This window comes from Suricata suricatta, chromosome 7 (genome assembly GCF_006229205.1).
Source record: "Suricata suricatta isolate VVHF042 chromosome 7, meerkat_22Aug2017_6uvM2_HiC, whole genome shotgun sequence".
Classification (NCBI taxonomy): domain Eukaryota; kingdom Metazoa; phylum Chordata; class Mammalia; order Carnivora; family Herpestidae; genus Suricata; species Suricata suricatta.
Window position 1 is genome coordinate 105,963,260 of NC_043706.1, and position 20,885 is coordinate 105,984,144.

General features: G+C 35.6%; 1 protein-coding gene across 1 annotated transcript in view; it reads left to right on the top strand.

Moving 5' to 3' along the window:
- The window catches only part of CLVS2 (clavesin 2), a 72,849-nt gene that overhangs the window by 19,646 nt on the left and 32,318 nt on the right, over nt 1–20,885 (top strand). The gene's annotated exons all lie outside the window — the stretch shown is intronic.

Genomic DNA, 20,885 nt, shown 5'->3' on the forward strand with positions numbered 1-20,885 from the left:
AAAGTACATAATGTAGTCAAGGCACGGCTTGCTGTCAGGGGGTTTGGCTGTAACAAGGAACTGAATAGCTCTTTGAGTTGCTACTTAAGACTCAGATGTAAGGGCCATCGCAAAATGCCTAAATCAGTGCCAGATATTTTAAGAGCCCTTAGTAAATAGGACTTGTGAAAGAATAAAGAATATGTAATCAATTCACAGTAGTTAATGCCAGCCCTTCTGCCTAGAGGGTCTAGTGTTAGGAACGGGTACCAATCTGCTAGCTCTGAGAGCTCTGGTCATTCACGTGGAAGGCAGAAAGTGCTGCTGCTACAAATTCTGGCTCGGACTGTTTGGGAGCCCAGTCCGACCAGGGGGAGCTTGCCAGAAACAGACGACATGCTAATGACTTGGAACATCACTGTCCAAGGCTGGCGGGTGAGGAGCTCCATTCACTTCAGTCCAGCATTCGGTGTGCAGTCCTCCAAGTCCTACCTGCAGCTTCCCACTTGCATGGGGTGTGTGTGTGTGTGTGTGTGTGTGTGTGTGTGTGTGTGTAATGGATAATAGAGAATATCCAAAAGGAGCTCAGTGAGATATTGAGTTAATTAAGAATTTGTAATAAAACAAAAGGGTCCCGTGCTTTGCAACAGTGTTCTTTGCAATGGTTGTCAACCTGCCAGTAGTTTGCCAGCTTGTAGTGCTTTGGACAGCAGCAGACACCTCTTGCATTCAAGCTACCTTGTAAACTCAAGGCAGCATTATGGTGCATTGATGAGAGAGGGCTGAAACATTGCGTATCTTTTAAAAAATGAATGCAGATTCATGAACTGCATTCATTCAGACAGCCTGAAGGTGGGAGAGTTTATTTCCACATTGTGTATGCACAGGCAGAACCATATTGAGAAACAGTGACAAGGGCAGTGTGTAAAAAAAGTGACATTTTGTTCATCACATGCATAGCTGTCTGAGCTAAGTGTGCTTCCTTTCAGTTATTGCTTACCCTAAAACAAATGAGTGAAACCCTTAAAGTGGCTTTATTTCATGGTGTGATAATGTGGTGGTTTGGCTGAGAGGTTTAGTCCCCAGAAGTGGGACGCTGGAAGTCTTTTTAAAAGCTGGCAATAGGCATGTAAAAGCTATATATAATATCTAGTTCAGCAAGCAGTCTAAGGGTTATGTAACCTCTGATAATGGGCTAGGTTAATTCTGTGCATGCACACAGCACATACACATACATATGTACGTATAAACATATATATCACTACTTTTTCCCTTGCACTAAAATTGCTGTTTATTTTTTGATTAGCAACTAAATCTGTTTAAAATATCTAGTTGTAGGAAGTAGATGTCAACTTTGACAAAAATGCAGAGATGGGTGCTCTTGAGTAACTTAACACATACTTACTGACAAAGTTGAGAGTATGATCAATAAAATTTACCACCTCTACACTTTCAACTACTGAGGAAGAGACTACTTATCATTTTGCTTCAAGTAGCCAAATAATTGCAGCGACAAAAGGGAAGGAAGCAAATAGTAATCTTTTGGTCTGAGTCAGTGAGATAATGATAAATGGATAGAAAGTAATTATCTATAATGAAAAACTGAATGAACCATATGAGCTGTTCTGCATTTCATTTTATTGGCTATGTTTAGACATGTCCTTAACTAGAGAACAAAAAAGATGAGTAAGTGCAAGTTCTCTTTTATTCTTTTTAGTAGCAATGCACATGCATCTTGATAATATCCTTCTTCCCCAATGGAACTTTATTCTTTCACTCTCTTCAATTCTAAACTGCAAAATGAACATCCACTTATCCTTTAAAAAAATTAGTTTTGACTACTATTCAATCTTAAAAAAGAAAGAAATTCTGCTATTTGCAACAGTATGCATGAACCTGGAAGACATTATGCTAAGTGAAATAAACCAAGCACAGAAAGGCAAATGAGTGCCTGATCTCACTTATATGTGGAATCTAAAAAAATCAAATTCATAGTAACAGGAATAGTATGGTGGTTATCAGGGGCTGAGAGATGAGGGAAATGAGTTATAAGTTATATGAGTCTCAGTTATAAGATGAATGAGTCTGGAGACGTAATGTAAAGCATGGTAACTATGGCTCGTAGTGGTATATTGTGTACTTGAAATTTGCTAAGAAAGTAGATGTCAAGTGTTTTTAACACACACACATGGTAATTATGTGAGGTGACAGATATGTTAATTAGCTTGATTGTGGCAATGGTTTTACAATATATATAAGTAACAAAGTATGCTGTGTACTTTAATTATATGCTATTTTTTACTTGTCAGTCATACCCAAGTAATTCTGGGAAAAGATTAGGACCTTAGTGTCATCAAATTTTCCAACAGATGTTGATAAAATAGACATGCTAATTTTTCAAATGTTTAGCCATTTTACCTTCATAAATATAACTTCATGGACACCTAAAACACAATTTCTTGAAATATAAAGTTAAGGTGTCATTTTTGTTTTCATAAATTTAAAAATTCTGGTACCATATTGCTAGAATCATGGAGGTAAGTGATTTTTTTGTCTCATCCATGGACAACACTCTTGCTATATGTTCTTTAGAGTTATCTGGAAATAAAATACTCTTTATCCCTCATCATAACTATTCTGAAGAGATCTGCAATTGGAGAAACAACTAAATTCAAAAAAGGAATGCCTCCTAGGCTACTATTGATGCATAGTTAATAACAGTGTTTTTCTGTAGCTTAAAGTTGACTGCATTTTGTAAGCCCCCAATTAGTTGGAATTTTAAGATGTCAGTGTGAGATAGTTACATAAGGTAATAATAGCTGCTATAACAAACAGATCAAAATGTATACATTGGTTCAGCCATATTGTCATGAAGTCCAATAAGGTGCTCTTCCTAGTGAGTCAATGACCCATGTTACTTCCACTTTATTGTCTTGCCATTTTCTAGTTGTAGTCTTCAAGGTCACTTTGCTCAACTCAATTCTATTTCCCTGTAGGTTGAAAAAGCACAGAGGATCACACATGATATTTTTCTATGAGAGAGACCTGAAAACAGTGCACATTGCTTTCTTTTATATCTTGTTGGCTAGAAACTCAGCCAGCTAGACACCCATAACTATAAAGGAAGGCTAGCTGTGATCCTAGGAAGAAGAGGAATGGTGGCTATCTTGTATTCTCTTTTAGAAAACTGATTCTCTAAAATAACTTTTTAAAAAATGTTTGCTTATGCCCTCTGAAAGTAAGAGGTGATAATCAGACAGTGTTTCAAGGAAGTTTAATTGCTACATTCAAGTACAATGGAATAAATGCATCTTTCCTACAATTCATTCTATATACTGAGTGTACAGTCTCTGTACCTGACTAGTTCACTATAACTATATCCTCACACAGTATATGTGCTGCCGAAGCGAGCACTAACTATATCCTCACACAGATAACACAGCTGTAAATCAACCAGCTCAACTTTCCTAAGATGAGTATTTCCAAGCATCCTGAATTTATAAGGAGGAAAAGGTAAATAATTCCTCTATAGTCTTAAGACAGTGTTCAAGACAAACTATAGTGATATTGTTGCTTTAGTTTGAAGTTATACATTTTCTGATTTTGGGATTTAATTTTCATAAAATAAGAATATGACTTTTTAAAAATGAGAATGCGCATACATTTTTTAAAAAGTTTATTTATTTATTTTGAGAGAGAGAGAGAGTGTGCATGGGACTGCAGGGGAGGGATAGAGATAGAGGGAGAGAGAGAGAGAGAGACAGAATCCCAAGCAAGCAAGCTCTGTGCTGTCAGCAAACAGGGCTCAATCTCACGAACTGTGAGATCATGACCTGAGGTGAAATCAAGAGTCATACAATTAACATACTGAGCCACACAGGTGCACTGAGAATATATATTTTTTTTTAATGAAGTGACCTAACTTGAGAAACTCCCAGAAAAGATGATTAGCTGCTAAAACATTGAAAGGATACCTACCATAACATTTTGTTGTATGGACTTAGAGAATAGAATCTTAGTCAAACTAGGATGGAGAGCCTACCAGCATTTAATATTTATCAAGTGCTTTAAAGCAAGTTGGGAGTTTTACATATTGTTTAGTTGTATAGAGAAAACATGCAGAAGTCAGTATAGTTTTAGTCAGTACAGAAATTAATAAAATTAATAAAGTAAAAGTTACATTATCAATACCTAGTTTTTCAATCATATTGTGTCATTAGAAGGAAGCCACTTTCCTCTTGAAGGTATTCTGGGAGCTCCTCATGTTATGATTTTTACCTCATTTATTAAGCCTATCTCAAACTGTCATCTTAGAAAATTTAAAAAATTCACTTATGTCATTAATATTTCTTGGACTTCATTTCCTCAAGTATTTGATTTTTTTCCTCTTTTCTTGTCTTGTCTTATTTCTTTCTTCCTTTGATGGACTCATAGGTTTGTTTGTCAGTTTATTTTACCTGAAAGAGTACAGAGGATGTAAAATGGCACAGTATTCTCTTAAATATGCATTCTCTTAAATGCATTTATTCTATTTTTTACATTTGTTGATAGTTTTGCTAGATATAGAAATATGAAATCAAAATAATTTTTCCTTAGTACTTTGAAATAATTATTTTATAGTTGTTAGACATCCATTATATTTTATAAGAAGCCTGGCTGCAGATAAAACCCTGTTGCTTTGTAGGTATCTACACTTTGTAAAAGATTTTAGGATTTTCTTCACCTTTGGCATTTGCAATCATGTTCTTGGAAACAGATCTTCTTTGTGTCTACAGATCATAATGAAACTTTTTATTATTCTTTCAGTTAGAAAATAAAATATTTTTATTTTTCTTTCCTCTGAATTTTTTTCTGATCCTTTTTCTTGTATTTCTATAACATGGACTTTGTATCTGTGGTCTTAATCCTCTGCATATCATAATGTTTCATGATCAAATATATTTTTTATTAAACTTTCAAATTTTATTTTGAGATCCTTGTAGGTATTGTTGATTCATATGCAGTTGTAAGAAGCAGTACAGAGAAATCTCATATGGTTCCCTCAGTGATAACATCTTATAAAAAGACTATACCATCTCACAACTAAGATGTTGTGTTGATAGAATAGAGAATGAAAGTCCTGGCTGCTCACAGCCTTCTCTGACATTACTCTGGTGGGGGATGGGGTCCCTTATAACAGCCTGAATATATGCCACTTCTAGACTTCCCTCTCCTTTGTTGGTGTGAATGGTGGTGAGGTCACATGGTTTCCTTTCCTTTCATTTACTTTTTTTTCCTTCCTCTCTTCTCTTTCTTTTCTTTTCTTTTCTTTTCTTTTTTCTTTTCTTTTCTTTTCTTTTCTTTTCTTTTCTTTTCTTTTCTTTTCTTTTCTTTTCTTTTCTTTTCTTTTCTTTTCTTTTCTTTTCTTTTCTTTTCTTTTCTTTTCTTTTCTTTTCTTTTCTTCTCTTTTCTGTTCCCTGTGGTGTATGGCTGGAGTAGAATAGCTCTTGCCTAAAAGCTTTGTATGTTGTAAGTGTACCTTTTCTGGTCCTTTGCCCAGTGAGGGAAAGCTTTTGTTAGGGCTATTTTGTTTGTTTGTCTGTTTGTTTGTTTGTGCCTATTGGAATTTCCAAGTGCCAGTTTCCTGAGCTCTAAGTCTGAGATATATAAGGCAAAAATCAGACCGGAGAATTTACGTAGGTTCTGAAGATTTCTAGCTGGTTTAGAAACTACCTTTTATAGTCTTCTTATGTTTGTTTTACATATAATGCCCAGTTTTAAAAGTTATATTCATTCAGGAGAATAAGGAAAAGTATAACTATCCCATCTTCTTGGAAGAAGATATCAGAGCCCCATGTATTTTTCATCTTTTAAAATTTTATCAAATATCTGATTTAATGTTTTTTGCCTCTTTTACAATGTTTTTGTAAATTTACTACAAATTTATTATTGTTTTTACTGTTTACTATCATTTAAATTTATAGAGGGAGGTGAGGACATTGAGCTTACTCAGTCTGCTGTATTGATTTGGAAGTTCCATAAGGCCTTAAAGTCTTTTTCAGCACCTTTAAGTAGTGACTGAAAGCCAATCATTGTCAGATTTATGATCACAGAGTGATAGAAATAAAGTTCAGGAGGCATCAGTTTTTTACTTTTACATACAAGTCTAGGGAGAAATTATTATTCTTTAATGTGGCAGTAGTTTCATTATTATATTTCCCAACCTAAATTTTCAGAGATATTTTTTCTGGGATGAAATATAGAGTAAATTTATTTCTGTAGTCAAAATTCTGAAGGATATACTTCCTTACAATTTTTTACAAATAAGTATAGGCCCACTTAAGCTAAGACTTTGAAGCTCAGAAAACCTGGTTTATTTGCAACTAGGTAATGATTCAAACAGATGGGCAGCTTTATCATATAGTTGCCAAAGATTTCAGAGCTTTTTAAAAAAATTTTTTTAGTTTATTTATTTATTTTGATAGAGCACAAGGGGGATGGGGCAGAGAGAGAGAGAGAGAGAGGGAGAGAGAACTCCAATCAGGCTTTGCACTGTCAGTGCAGAGCCCAACACGGGGCTCTGACTCACTAACTGTGACATCATGAACTGAACCAAGATCAAGAGTCAGATGCTTAACCGACTGAGCCACCCAGACTCCCCTCATCAAAAGAAAATTTCTTTCTTTTTTTTTTTTTTTAGCATTTATTCATTTTTGAGAGACAGAGAGCAAGCAGAGGAGTATCAGAGAGAGAGGGAGACACAGAATCCAAAGCAGACTCCAGGCTCTGAGTGGTCAGCACAGAACCAGATGCAGAGCTCAAACTTACAAACTGAGATTATGACTCAAGCCAAAGTCAGACGCATAACAGTCTGAGCCAACCAGGTGCCCCCAAAAGAAAATTTCAAAGAGATGCTTCCGGTCAGCCCATTATCTCTGCTAATATGGCTAAGGAAAGCACATTGTCCTGCCTACATAGGGCAATGATGGATGGCTACAGAATTGGCAAAGAAGCTACTTTTACTGGTAACTGAGGTCTGCTATCTCAACCAGGTAGATTGGTCAGCATCATAATGGGTTACTGCTGTGTGCTAAACTTAGAGATGTCATTAAGTTAGAGAAAGAAGAGTCAAATCACTCTACTATAAATCATAGTTTTATAAATATAAGGGGGTTTTCTAGTTTTAAAAATCTTTAGATCTGGAAAGGACCTGAACCCAGCGATGAGCTAAGGTGACTTCAAGTGCTGCATAGAAATCATCAAAGGACACAGGCTGAATTGAGTAGCACCATGGAGAGCTCCTAGAAATTTCATTGTTGTGGTTTGTAATTTTCTGCTTTCCAGTTTTGATATTCTTTAGTTATCACTGCCTCCAAAGTAACCCCATCCACCTCTCGAATAAGTCACAATCTCAGAAGTAAAGGTTTCTTTCATTATCTTGAGTCTTATAGTTTATGTGTTTTAGTTAAGGTTTAATTTGTTATGTGGCTCAAGGTTCTTTTAAGACTACAATGGAGTATTACATGGCAATGAGAAAGAATGAAGTATGGTCATTTGTAGCAAAGTGGATGGACCTCGAAGGTGTCATGCTAAGCGAAATAAGTCAGGCAGAGAAGGACAGATACCATATGTTTGCACTTATAGGTCTAACAGGAGACCAGGAGAAACCTAATGGAGGACCATGGGGACAGGAAGGGGGAAAGAGAGTTAGGGAGAGAGAGGGATGCAAAACTTGAGAGACTATTGAATGCTGAAAACAAACTGAGGGTTGAAGGGGGAGGGGGAGGGGGAAAAGAGTGGTGGTAATGGAGGAGGCCACTTGTGGGGAAGAGCACTGGGTGTTATATGGAAACCAATTTGACAATAAACTATAAAACACATGCTTGGAAGTAAAAAAAAAAAAAGACTTTTCCTTTATTATTTAACTCCTGGTTTTGGCATTGTTTACTGGAAGCTCATGTATTGGCATTGGAATTAGAACTATGCCTTTCCTTTCCCTTCTTCGTGGAGGCTTCCCACATGTTATTTATAACCTAATTTTAAGAATATGAACCATTCTTGGGGCACCTGGGTGGCTCAGTCAGTTAACTGATCTCACACTTTGTGAGATCGAGCCCCATATGAGACTCTATACTGAGAACACAGAGCCTGCTTGGGATTCTGTCTCTCCCCTTCTTTCTGCCCCTTACCCACACATGCACATTCTCTCTTCCTCTCTTTCTCTAATAATAATAATAATAATAATAATAATAATAATAATAAAAGAACACGAACCATTTTTAAGGTGGATTTAGGGTAGTAGAAGTGACACCCTAATTTGTATTTCATCATGAGGCCATATAAGGAAGAAAGAGATCATTTTCTTTCACCCAAGTAAACTGCTGGGAAAGTCATGTTCTGATTATTTGCTTTCTTTATAAGGAGTTGTTTGGAGAACAATTATAAGGTATATAGTTAAAAGCAAAATTGTCTCCTCCTGACGATTGCTAGAATAGGTCAGACTTTAGAATCAGGTATTCCTGGGGTTAAATTTTGCCTCTGCCACATCCAGATTTCAATTTTAGATAGACTACTTAACTGATCCCAGCCTTTGTTATCACATCTTTAAAAATGGGATTAATACCTTCCACCTGATATTATTATGAGGATTAAACAAGGTATCAATGAGAGAGATGGGCATGATACCTAGCCAGAAAAGGCGCTTGGTTAAATGAGTTCTGATTGTGTACTTCCTCCTTGCCCTGTGCTCCAGAAGAAAATCTACACAAACTGATGTAACAGGAAGGTTATTCTTTTAGACTGAAATATTATTTTTATGTAATGTAGTGAATCAGCCTAACTTGGCAGATCAGACAAAACTCACCAACTAAAATTATGTGAGAGGAAAGACCCCCCCACCCACTCAGTTTCTAACACAAACTGTAGGTAATTTTCTTTTAGAAGTTTACAGCCCCTACTATTGCCTTTCCAGGCTGTAAGATAGTGATTGAATGTGATTATAATAAGTATGGGTGCTTTATGGCATATGGAACTCATCAGTTGACTCCTCTGATGCGAGACTCTTGAGATTTTCACTCTTGGGCTTATCACAAATATTTTCTGCTAAAACCACATGAAGACACTGGTATAGATATGATTAATATACATATCTCTCCTCAATGTTCTCAGCTTTATGAGGAGCTCCTCAATGGCAAGAATGACATTTAGCTCAGCTAAATGGCTCACAGGCTGGCTGGCAAGGAGGTCATATCACTTGTTCTGGGTGGACTAAAGGCATATTGTAGAAATGAAGTTCTTAAAACTTTCACCTATGGTGAAGTAAGATGGGAGACTTTTGGAAGAGCATACACTTGAGGATGCAATATCTCAGGCATTTCAGATTCGGAGGAGGTAGAAATCAAAAGAAGTATAGGGAAAAGAGAGTTGATACATTAGAGCAAGTCAGTGAAAGGACTTCATGACCAATGGGGATGGTAGGATCCAGAAATAATACTGGCCAGGTGATGACTTTTAAACATTAGAAGTGTGTTAGGAGCAATTATTATACTGTGTGGCAAGGCTGAAGTGGCAGTTAAGGGCCTGGCCTTTAGGGGGCTATGGTGCTCCTATAGGAGAGACAGACAATAAGTGATGCTTAAAATATTCAGTCAAAACAAATGAAAAGGAATGAAGATGGCTATCCCAATGTAAAATTACAATATCATGCACAGTTTTCTGACCCGAGCCAGTTCTCAGACTCAGAATTCATGACCAGAAAGAGAATACAGATCCCCATAAAAGAAGGACCTCACAACACCAACATGTTTCTCTGATGAGTGATCTTTCAACTCTTAAGAGTGATGTTTGCAAAGAGTTTGTACTAATATGGGCAGTGGCTGTATATAATGTTAAGTGAAATATGTGTGGTATAAATGAATGTGAAATATGATCACATTTATGTTAATAAAGTATTTAAAGAGAAGAAAATGTACTGGAATGTGAACAATTATGTGAGAGTTGTAGGACTATGGTAATATTTTCTTTTTTCTACTTTCTGTATTTTACACATTTTACCTTTGGGGACATGGTATTTTTTTTATAAAATATTTATTTCAAATAGCCTTGACATACAATAGAAGATAAAGCAAATTATTTAACAAGTAAGTATACAATATACCATGTTAAAAAGTTAGTTTCTATTTCAAAATAATATTAACATAGGTTGGTGAGTAAATTAATAGAATCAGGCAGCTCAGCTGCTCATCTTAAGAAAATTATGCAGTGCTAACGCACATAGCTGAGACAGGTCACATTTGGGGACCACAAAAGAAATTTACAGGAAGACTCAGGGAAGTGGAGTCAGCGGAAATATAAATATGCTTTGGAATAAGAAGTCAAACAAGCTTAAAAAACATGTTTTATGAAGCTGGTATATAATTCAGGTATATAATTCAAAATATTATATGAATATACTTGGCATGTATTAACTACTTTTTGGTAGGAGAAAGTAAGGAAGTTGAATTCAAGCAGGCACCAATAAGCCTTATTTAAAACAATATTTTTATGCAAATCTGAATAAGATAGCCAGAGATGAATTAAGTAAAAGACAAAAATGTGAACATAAATTACACTTGAGAAAGATAATCAGGCTTTTTAGAGAATACATGCTATTTCTGTCAATTGTTTCCTATTATTAAAATCAACTAAATACATGATGAGATAAAATTTACAGACTGAAATTGTTTAATCGTTCAGAGGAGGGGATTATAGTGTATGACTAAAAATGCTATAAAGGTTTTATGGAAGAGTTGAAAATTAAGCTAGATCTTCAAGGATGACACAATATTGGTATGTGGATAGACATAATTAAGGAAACAGCAGAGCTAAGGGTTAGAGATGAAAATGCATATATTGCATTTTGAATATGTAGCAAGTCTAGGCAGTCTGATGTAAAGGGTTGAGACAAGGTAGGCAAGAAAGATAAGCTGAAGGAATCTGACAGGTTGAGGTCAAAATAAGAGTGACTTTGCATTTAAACTCTATTTTATGAAGAATGGTAAATCAATGAGTATTTTGAGGAGTATAACTCATGAAAAATGGCCAACAGAAAAAGTAATGATTGACATCATTTGTTTATGATTTCATTCTATAAATATCTATTCTGTGGGATAATTTTATAGGAAGAATTTGGAAAAATGAGAAGTTTGGAGATTTTTGTAGCAATTCAGCCCAGAGATGCTGGAAGTCCACAATAGTGCAGGCCAAGAAATAATGGAAAAGGAGGAGAGGGTACTTTTTGTCAATTCCTTTTTCTCCTTTTTCTCCCCTTGTCATTTAAATCTTTCTTGCCTCTCACCTTGGTTAACTCAGACAATTCAGTAGCCCTGAGTCCCATGTGCTTCTGTCCAGTCCCCTTTTGACATGGGGATCAAAACTTTTTTTTCTAAAACATGATCTTATATAGCCTGATACTTTTAAATATTTAAGGGTTACAGGTACATGATTGGATTTTTCTTTTTCCTGTAGACTTTCTAGACTAATAATTAACTGCAAGTAAATGGAAAACTGAGTTGTAAAATATCAGATTGCATCCTAATGTGATCTTCCTCATCTAATAGGGATGCTATTTTTTGGCATGTTGTGTGATGCTTTATTGGGCAGTTGGCCATTCTGTACAGATCTAAATCAGTTTTAATAAGTGTGCGACACAGGAGCATGTACTATGTCAAATCCTGTAATGAAAAGCTTAGGGTAGACATGTCTAGAATCTTAGAATCTTAGCATTTAAAGGAAACATAGAAATCACACAGGCCATCTTACGTAAGAATTACTTCTGTGGTAGTCTTAAGAGATGATTATGCAAGTTCTGTTTATACACACTCAGCTGCTAGTGCAGCTCCTTGCAAGGCAGACCTTTTCATCTTTAAGTGTTTAACAACAAAATTTTTTCTTAAATTCAGCTAAAACCTGTCTCTGAATTTTGCACTTTTTGCCAACTCTTAAAAACAAGATTAATACCAGATCACCTAATACACTGTCCTTTGCATAACAATATTTAAAAAACATAGAATGTCTGTCCTTTGTACATTAGAAGTGACCTGATATTTTTCATTTTACAATATCTTTTTCCAAATACATATCACCTATTCTTCAATCCTTTCTTTCATGACATAGTTTCTAAATATTGTGTCATTCTGGTTGACTAGTAAACCCAAAGCATTTTGTCAGAATATCCCCAAGTAAAAGTATGACTTTTGATCAATTTGGCAAATACTTCCACTATTAGGAAATTATATTTTAATATATTATGTATATATATTATTATATCATTTTATATCAAGTTAACATGTTAGTATGTTATTAAATAGACAACGCTCTGTAAACATGAAAATGATATACCAAAGGGAAAGCAAGAACAGGGCAATTGTGTCTTACTTAGAGAAAGAATTAAGAAAAGAGATATCCATAGAAGGCCCTAGAAAGATTTTGAAAGAAGAAAAATGTATTGTGAACAACATTATAGGCTGAGAACAGTTTGGGGGAGAAGCATAGATGAATAGGTACACAGTGCATTTGGGTATTGTCAAGTGTGCTAATTTATTCATATCTTACCAGTCATGAAGAAGTCAAACAGGGTGTATGCTGCAAAAGCTAACTGATACCTAATAGTAGAAGGTCATGAATGCCACTCTTAAGTTTTTTGTTTTTTCTGTAGGTGATCAGTTACATTTCAACTTGACAAGATAGTATATCTTAATAGATAAATCTAGTGGTCTTGTGATAAAGGATGGATTAGCAGAGGGAAGCATTGTAACAGTTGCAACATGCTGTTGGTTCACTATAAGCATGCCATCAACCATATTTCTAATAAATACTTTCTGATGATGAATTCATAGGTAGCAAAGCAGCAGTGTATTATAACACAGATTGATGAGGTAGTTTTTGTCAAAAGCACTGGGAGAATAGTTGTCATGAATCATCTTGCATGGAGAGTGCTGTTAGACCTGAAGATGCATCACCCCCACTTAGTGAGATGCTCGTAACCTTTGCTCACTGGACATTTAGCAAGACATACAGACAGAGGAAAGCTCTGTCAAAGCACTGCAAATACCAACTGTCAAAAAAGGCAGGAAGTTAACGGTTTATCACCATCACAGTGTTGTCTTATAATATCCCACTGTCTCATTTTATATGATTTTTTCTTATTTCTTTGAAGCACGTTTTAAATAGGCTATTAATAAAAGTGTGTAAATTTAGTTCTTTTCTGGTTCAATTCTACCTGTGCCTGATCTTTGATCTCATTTCTGGTCCTACAGAGCTATTATAAGAGACAGGTAAGAGGATTCTTGAATCCACTGTGTAATGTTTAATCTTCAGTGGAATCCCAGTTATCCAAGAACCTTATCTCATATTCTGTTTTAATGTTCTCAAAGCTCTAGCAGTGAGCAGTAGGAATGAGTCACTTTGAAGTCAATCTTTATGTCACCTGAAAGTATATGCTATTTCAGACTCATGTATGAATGCTTGGAGAATTGCTCATTCTCTTCTGGCCAAGCATAAAGGTCAGCCCAGTCTTCAGTAACATTGTTTTCCAGATGTGCTTCCCTTTGTCTCTTTCATAGTTCCAAAGTGGACTTTGGAGTGGAACCAAGCTGTGTGGACCCAAATGACAACACATAATTTCTTCTTCATGTTAGTATCTGAAACTCGAACTGCCTCTGACAATATGCATGGAGTAAATCCTAGGGCCTCACATACTACTTTTACTTTCAGTACATTAGAATGAGGTTGAAATAATTTAGTAAAGGTCATCTTAATCCTTCATGAAAGGTTATCATTTAGTTCATCAGAGGGCAGAGGAAGAATAAATTTCTGTTGTGTTAGGTGTCTCTGTCAGGTCACCTCTGTTTTGTCAAGCAAGTGCCAGTTCTAACCTTAGTTCTCTTATCTGCTAAAGAATCTGTTAAACTTGTAAGTGGTCATTTTCAGAAGGTTGTCAGTCAGTACACCACTAAATTCTGCTGCTAAAAGATACAGGGATATATTTGGACATTTTTTATTGCATCAGTCTCATGATTCAGCCTCTTGGTCCTATTTTTCCTTCCTTTATACTTCATTTAAAAATATTGTATCAAATAAAATATTTACCTCTTAATAAAAATGCAAGAGAAGCACATATAATAAAAAAGTAAAAGGCCTTTTTCCACTATTTCCTGCCAATATCTTATTATCTTTTCATAGTATTTACTCATGAAATTTCTTCTATTCTTTTAAAAACCTTTCTTCTGTTAGCCCAGTGACCTTCTACTTCTAACTTGTCTAATTGCTTTCTAATCTTGCTGGATGGCTATCACTCTGGATTATTTTTTCACTGAACTTAGTGAGATGCTTGTAACCTCTGCACACTGGGCATTTTGCAAGACATACAGAGAGAGGAATCACTCTGGTGATTCAGGTGAATTACTGAATCTTTTATTTCTTGTTGAATATCCCATTCCCCTCCCTACCCTGGTTTTCACACCTACATTGCTTCTGTTTTATTCATAAGATTATTTTATCTTATTCTCATATTTTAAAAATACTTTGGAATCATGCAATGTTGGTTTTTTTTCTTCACTCACTATTTACAGTTTCATTTCCTTTAAAAAATATTGGTCTTCCATCATTTTCAGTGGAGTCTCAGGAGTAAGGGAGACATATATATGTGTTCAGTCATTTTAAATTAGAAAATACTCATTGATTTTTCTTTCGAAGACTTTATTTTTAAGCAGTCTCTACACCCAACATGGCCTGGAACCCGTACCTCAAGATCAAGAGTCGCGTGCTCCACTGACTGAGCCGGCCAGGTGCCCCAATACTCATCTACTTCTAAATACTTTTATGTATCATTGTAAGTCACTGAATGTAAAATAGAGTGTAAGAATTTTATTTCATCTATGGTAAAATTGATGGATGGCAGGGATGGTGTCTTAATATCACTAAAGGATGGCAAAAAATGGGGCTTAATGTGTTTCTTAATGAATATATCATCATTAAAATTGCTTTTCTTCTTTGCCTAAACTAAGAAAGTGATAAAGGTAGATATTGGTTGTAGAATGACCAAAGCAAGGTCACTGCTGTAGGAGTGTGTGCTTAGCTAGTTACAGCTAGCTTAATAGGGAAAATTTTGATCTTTTTTGTACTTACAATGAATACAAACTTATAGCAGAGTGCATAAGCAGTAGATTTGAAACTGTGGTAAAGTCCCTGCTGACCTCGAGCAGTAACAGCTTGATTGGAACTTTAATCTTTCAAATCTGTAAGCTTTCTGTGCCTTGTTCTTCTCAGTTATAAAATTAACATGGTACAATGACAGGCTGGTCTAGGAGGCTATGGGTATTCTGTAAATCACAAACAGCAAAAATCTATTTGCTGTCTGCTGTTTCTTTACCTGTATGGGATTTTTTTTAGTTTTTATTTTATGTGAGATGTTTAAAAATTAATTATTCCTTAGAGCTGTAGGCTTTCCTAGTAAACTTTCTCAATCTTTAGATGTCTAATTTTGACTCAAGATTGTGTTTTAGCTTTTTGCATGTCGGCATATTAATCTTTTGTTTTGTTTCGTTTTAAAGGAAACATTTCAAACCAATACTATTTGGCTCATGAAATTAAAAGATTTACAATGACAAGGTAATATTTTAGCTTTTTTTGGGTAAGGCATTATTTCCTTAAGAATCCACTTTTATTTAATGTTCAGAGAACATAGGGTTATATTCAGAAAATATTTTAAATTGACATCCATAAAAGACATAGATTTTGTTCCTTTTTTGGTGTCCTATCTGTATAGCAGCAATAATATAAAATGTGGTGATGGTTACAGAAAGCCACACAGATGATAAAATTGCATAGAAATGCATAAATACACACTCACAAAGGAGTATTTATAAAACTGATGTCATCTAAATAAGCTCTGCAGGATATATCAATATCAAATGCCTGGTTTTGATTTTTTTTTTCTAGTACTGTATCCTACTGTGGGAGGTCAGGTGAGGGGTGGATAGGATTTCCCTGTTCAGTTTTGAAACTTCCCATGTGTCTATAATTATTTCTAAATTTAAAAATTAGTCAATAGATAGATACTGATACCTTCTGAATGGTGACAATGTAACAGTCTGGGTCCCACCACCAGCATTGTGCAAATACATAGTAGAAACAATAAATACTTGTCGAATGAGAATGAAGAGATATTGTCTATTATCTCTTTTGAACACCATGGGATAATATTTAAAAAGCATTTTTATTTGAATTATTAAAAGAAGTTGAATTTTCTTTTTGCTGTTTCATTTTGGTTTTGACTATATCTATATGAAAGAAAGAATATTAGAAAGATAAAAGCAAATTTTTTCAAAGAAAAATCCACTGCTTTGTTAACATTTATATGTAGAGGAATGTTTTAATGACTTTACCTACATATGAGGATTATCTTTTCAGAGTTAATACATAAACTTTCAAATGCAACTTTCCTTTGGATACACACACACACACACACACACACACACACACACACACACTCACACGCACGTACATGAACATGAATACAGATAAGATCCATAATGAAGGAATGGGAAGTGGATGGTAGGAAGAAAGGAATATCATTAAGATCTGATCTAAAGGCAAACTACATGGATAGGGTTAGAAGAGTATTAAAGATAAATATGTTGGAGAAAAGATGTAACTGTTCTATCTATAAAAGTTTTAGAATCGACCTAAATTGCAACTCACAGTTGAACCACAATCTATTCTAAAAGGTAGAGTGAATTAAAAAAAAATTACATAGATCAAAATAGCAGCTTAAATATGTCACATACTTCAGTGTCTAGAATGACATGCATCACCCTAGTCAGATTCATATGTTACGTAAAACTTTGTCACTAATTCAGTATTGTGTTTGCTTAGGTTTCAAGGATGGGTTAAGGCAAGGAATGCAAACTCTTGCTTCTACTTACAAATTGCAAGAAAAAAGTCAAAGCCAAGGGGCTCTTTTACAAGCAGACATGCACACACCCAGCAATAGTCGGTATCATTTCTTAATTCAGAAAAACCTGTGTTTCCTCGAGATCTTATGCAACTTTATGTGGCTGGGCTGGAAATTTTTTTTTTAATTTACATGTCATTACTGAGATTATGGAAAGGCAGATTGCAGACGTGTGTGGTTGCCTTGATGTGAATGCTTGATCAGATAGAATGCTTGCATATCGTGTTTATACAAATTGGTGAACCAAAGATGAATATGAACTCTCCAATTACTGCAAGGCTCCAGAATGAATGGAGACCTTGAGAGCATAGTACCACAATGGGGAGACAGTAAAGGCTAATTATTGGCATTGCTAATCCTGTGAAGTGTACCATGGGTAAACAACTTGTCCAGTATTACTTCCTAAGGAACTTTATTTGTAGAAGGACTTTGCAGCAGGGGGAAGGAAAACTTCTAAGGAATAGCTTTGGATGATAATTACTTGACAATAAAATAACAGGGAGTAAAGCAAAAGGAAAAAAGGATCTTTCTGAGGCCACATGAATTTCCTGGTGGTTTACTTAGACTATTCTCAACAAAAATTTTTTAACTGTCTATAAAACTTTGTGGTAAACACAAGAAGAACACAGCGAAATCTTTGAAACATTAACTTAAAAGTTCTTTTTGTAGTTAGGGGTACTCTCATTAACTGTTTCTGAATTTTGGAGAGGGGATGATGATCCCAATCTGAACCCTTACTTTCTTCCCATTGTAAAACTGACAAGAGCAAGTAAATATTCCAAGATTAGCTAAACTGAGGCATTGTCTTCATTACCCCCAGGCCTACAGGAGATGTTCAGAGAACAGGAATCCCTCATTAGCAGTCAGGTGGAGGCAGGAGCAGGGACTGCCTACACAGGAGCCCTAGTCGTGCTGGTTTTCATGTGTGCTTCTGTGAAGGACACGTGCCTGAAACATCTCTCAAGCTGTCTTTATAATCCACTGCCTCACAACCCATATGGACACCACACAGTCTTGGAAGGCAGTAGTAGAGCTAAAAGTGTTCTGGCAAATGATTGGAAAACATCATTCTGGCTTCAGTGACCTCTTCTCCAACTCCTTACTCAGGCCAGCTCCACAATGTTGGTCAGGAACTTCAATTAGGGAGCAAAATGGGCATTTTTATTATTGTAATAGTATACAGATTACCGGAGCCTTTCAATGTATTCACGAATCTCAATTTTTTCCTCTGTTTCTGCTTTTCTATGTCTTTTTTTTTTAGTGTTAGCTATCCAAGCTTGGGGATATCTTCACACATATGGCCTGCTAACACTGAGAGCTCAACATATCAGACCTCCTCTTAAATATGATCCTTTTGTTATATGTTTCTAGTACAATTAGTGGTGAACTAATAAGCAAGATTAAGAAGTAGTAACCTATTTTCACCCATTCTGTGGCAGTCTCCTCTACATCCAATCATTTTTAACATGTCATGTGTTTTCCTTTTATAGCTTAACACTTTGATAGGACTCAGATTCAGCTCTAGTTACCTATATAGTGCCAATAGATTTGACTGCATGTCTCTTTTTGTATTCAAATAAAGTAGTACATTTTGCAAGAGTGCATCAAACAAATTGGGCAAGTCAAAGCATCAAAGCACCATTTTTTATTCCAAGAAATATGCACCAGAGACACCCATAACCCTTATCCCTTTCTAACAGTTCCCTAGTCCAATTCCAACCCTATCCCATCCCTAACCCTTACCACCTCATCCCTGTTGCCTTGTGGTAGGTTCCCATGATGGAAGACCTGGCAGATGGTGGGTCACACATTACTTGGTCATTTTAAAAAATAATTAAACTAAAACTTTAGCTTATTTTTATTTTTAACTTGAGATAGAATGTCTCCACATCAAAGTGGTTGCATTAAAACATAAATATTAAAATGTCAGATTTCCATAACAGACTACATACCCCTACTAGACTAATGTTCTTACATACAACTGTAACATACCACTCTTTTCTCAAGAATGTCCAGTACAGGCTCTTTGACAAGACAACCTGGATGGTCCAAGTAGATCCCACAAGTGTCTTCTTAGTCACGCTCTCACCATTTCCTCACACTCACCCTCAACTCCTGATAAACACTCCTGGCAACTATATTCTAAAAGCGGCCCAGCATCTCTGCTTTTACTACTTCTTCTTCCTGGGACACTCTTACACTCACTCCATTTCTTCATCCACTAGTACCAGATTCTTATTGACACCCGAAGATCTATTCCATATACTACCTCTTTGGGGAGTTTTTTCATCATCATTCCAAATTTTCTCTTAAGTATGGCATTGTTTCTCTCCTTCAAACCTATTTTTACTTCCTTTATGTTACTTACTCTCTTTACCAGTTATTATATAAATTTCTTCAAAGTTAGAACTCTGCTGCACTCACATTTCCCTTACATTTCCCAAGCTTGAGTAGTGTGTAGTACATATTTGCTAAATTTAATAGATGTTTGTTGTCCTTGTGTTGATATTTTTAAAATAGATGTTTTTAGTATTATACATATTTACAAGTGTGCGTGATTGCGTGTGGTACATGGTCATATAAGAACATTTGAAAAGTATAAAATACACAAAGCATAAAGTAAAAATCATCTATTATTCAACTACACAGAATTAAGCAGGCTAATATTTTGATTTATTTTTCTAAATCTTTTCTTTTATACTCCTTTTTAAATAAGTTAATGTTTTTCCTGGTTTATTAACCTAATGTCATATTTTGATTATTTTCTGTCATTAAGAATTCTTCGAAAATGCCATTTTAATGGCTCTTGAACATTAAATATTATATACATTATTCAACTACTCACTGTTTTGTTAAAGTGACTTTAAACTGATTCTAATGATTTCCTCATTACATATGAAACATTGTTGTACATACAATTTTACTCCAATTTACGAAGATTTCCTTATAATTGGTTTCTCAAACTGGTATTAGGGGACAAAAGGAGTATATATCTTGAGGTTTCTTTCAGGAATGTTTTACCAATTTATATCCCCTCAACAGAATCTGATGGCTCCTATCTTGCCAAACCCTTGCAGGATTGAGTTTCATCATTAAAAACAATCTGGTCTGGTTTCACATGCCTGATGTAGGCAGGAGTGTCCTGAAATACCACTTAAGGACTTCTGCCTAATTCTTTTTATAATTTTCTCTTCTCAATTCCTCTAACTGAAGTTCTGCAGCTTAACTCCCCTTTGGCAATTTTGAATATGAGAATGTCAGCACTTCTGAATGTGTGTAACTAAAGTAGTTTAAAAGTCAAGTGAGAGACCTAATCCATTATTGATAAACTGGCTGGGTAATAGTAAGGTCTGCTGCAGCACACTTATAGATTGTAGCTACCAGCCTCTGCAGGTCACAAAAAATTACTACATATTCTATTCTGATTACAAATTGTACCATTATCTGTTACTCATGCCATGCATTCACTTTTTTTTAGTGTTTTTATTTATTTTTGATACAGAGAGAGACAGAGCTTGAGAGGGGAAGGGGCAGAGAGAGAAAGAGACACAGAACTGGAAGCAGGCTCCAGGCTAGCTGTCAGCACAGAGCCCGATGTGGGGCTCGAATCCACGAATCTGAGATCTGACCTGAGCCGAAGCCGGAGGCTTAACTGGCTGAGCCACCCAGGCGCCCCCATGCATTCACTTTTAATAGAAGAGTCTGACTTAGGAACATGATGATATAACAATTTTAGAAGTTGGTAGTTTTTACTTTGGGATCTCTCCTGCTGTTATGCTTGATTGAAATTGGTATTTCATGGGTTGTGAAGAGGTGTGAGAAGGGCTTTGTGTCATGTTCTCTGTCTTGAATCCTGCGTGTTCCAGGCATACACACACCAGCAGCAACTAACTTAAATAAACCTTGTATCTCCATGTTAAGGCTTGATGGCTGT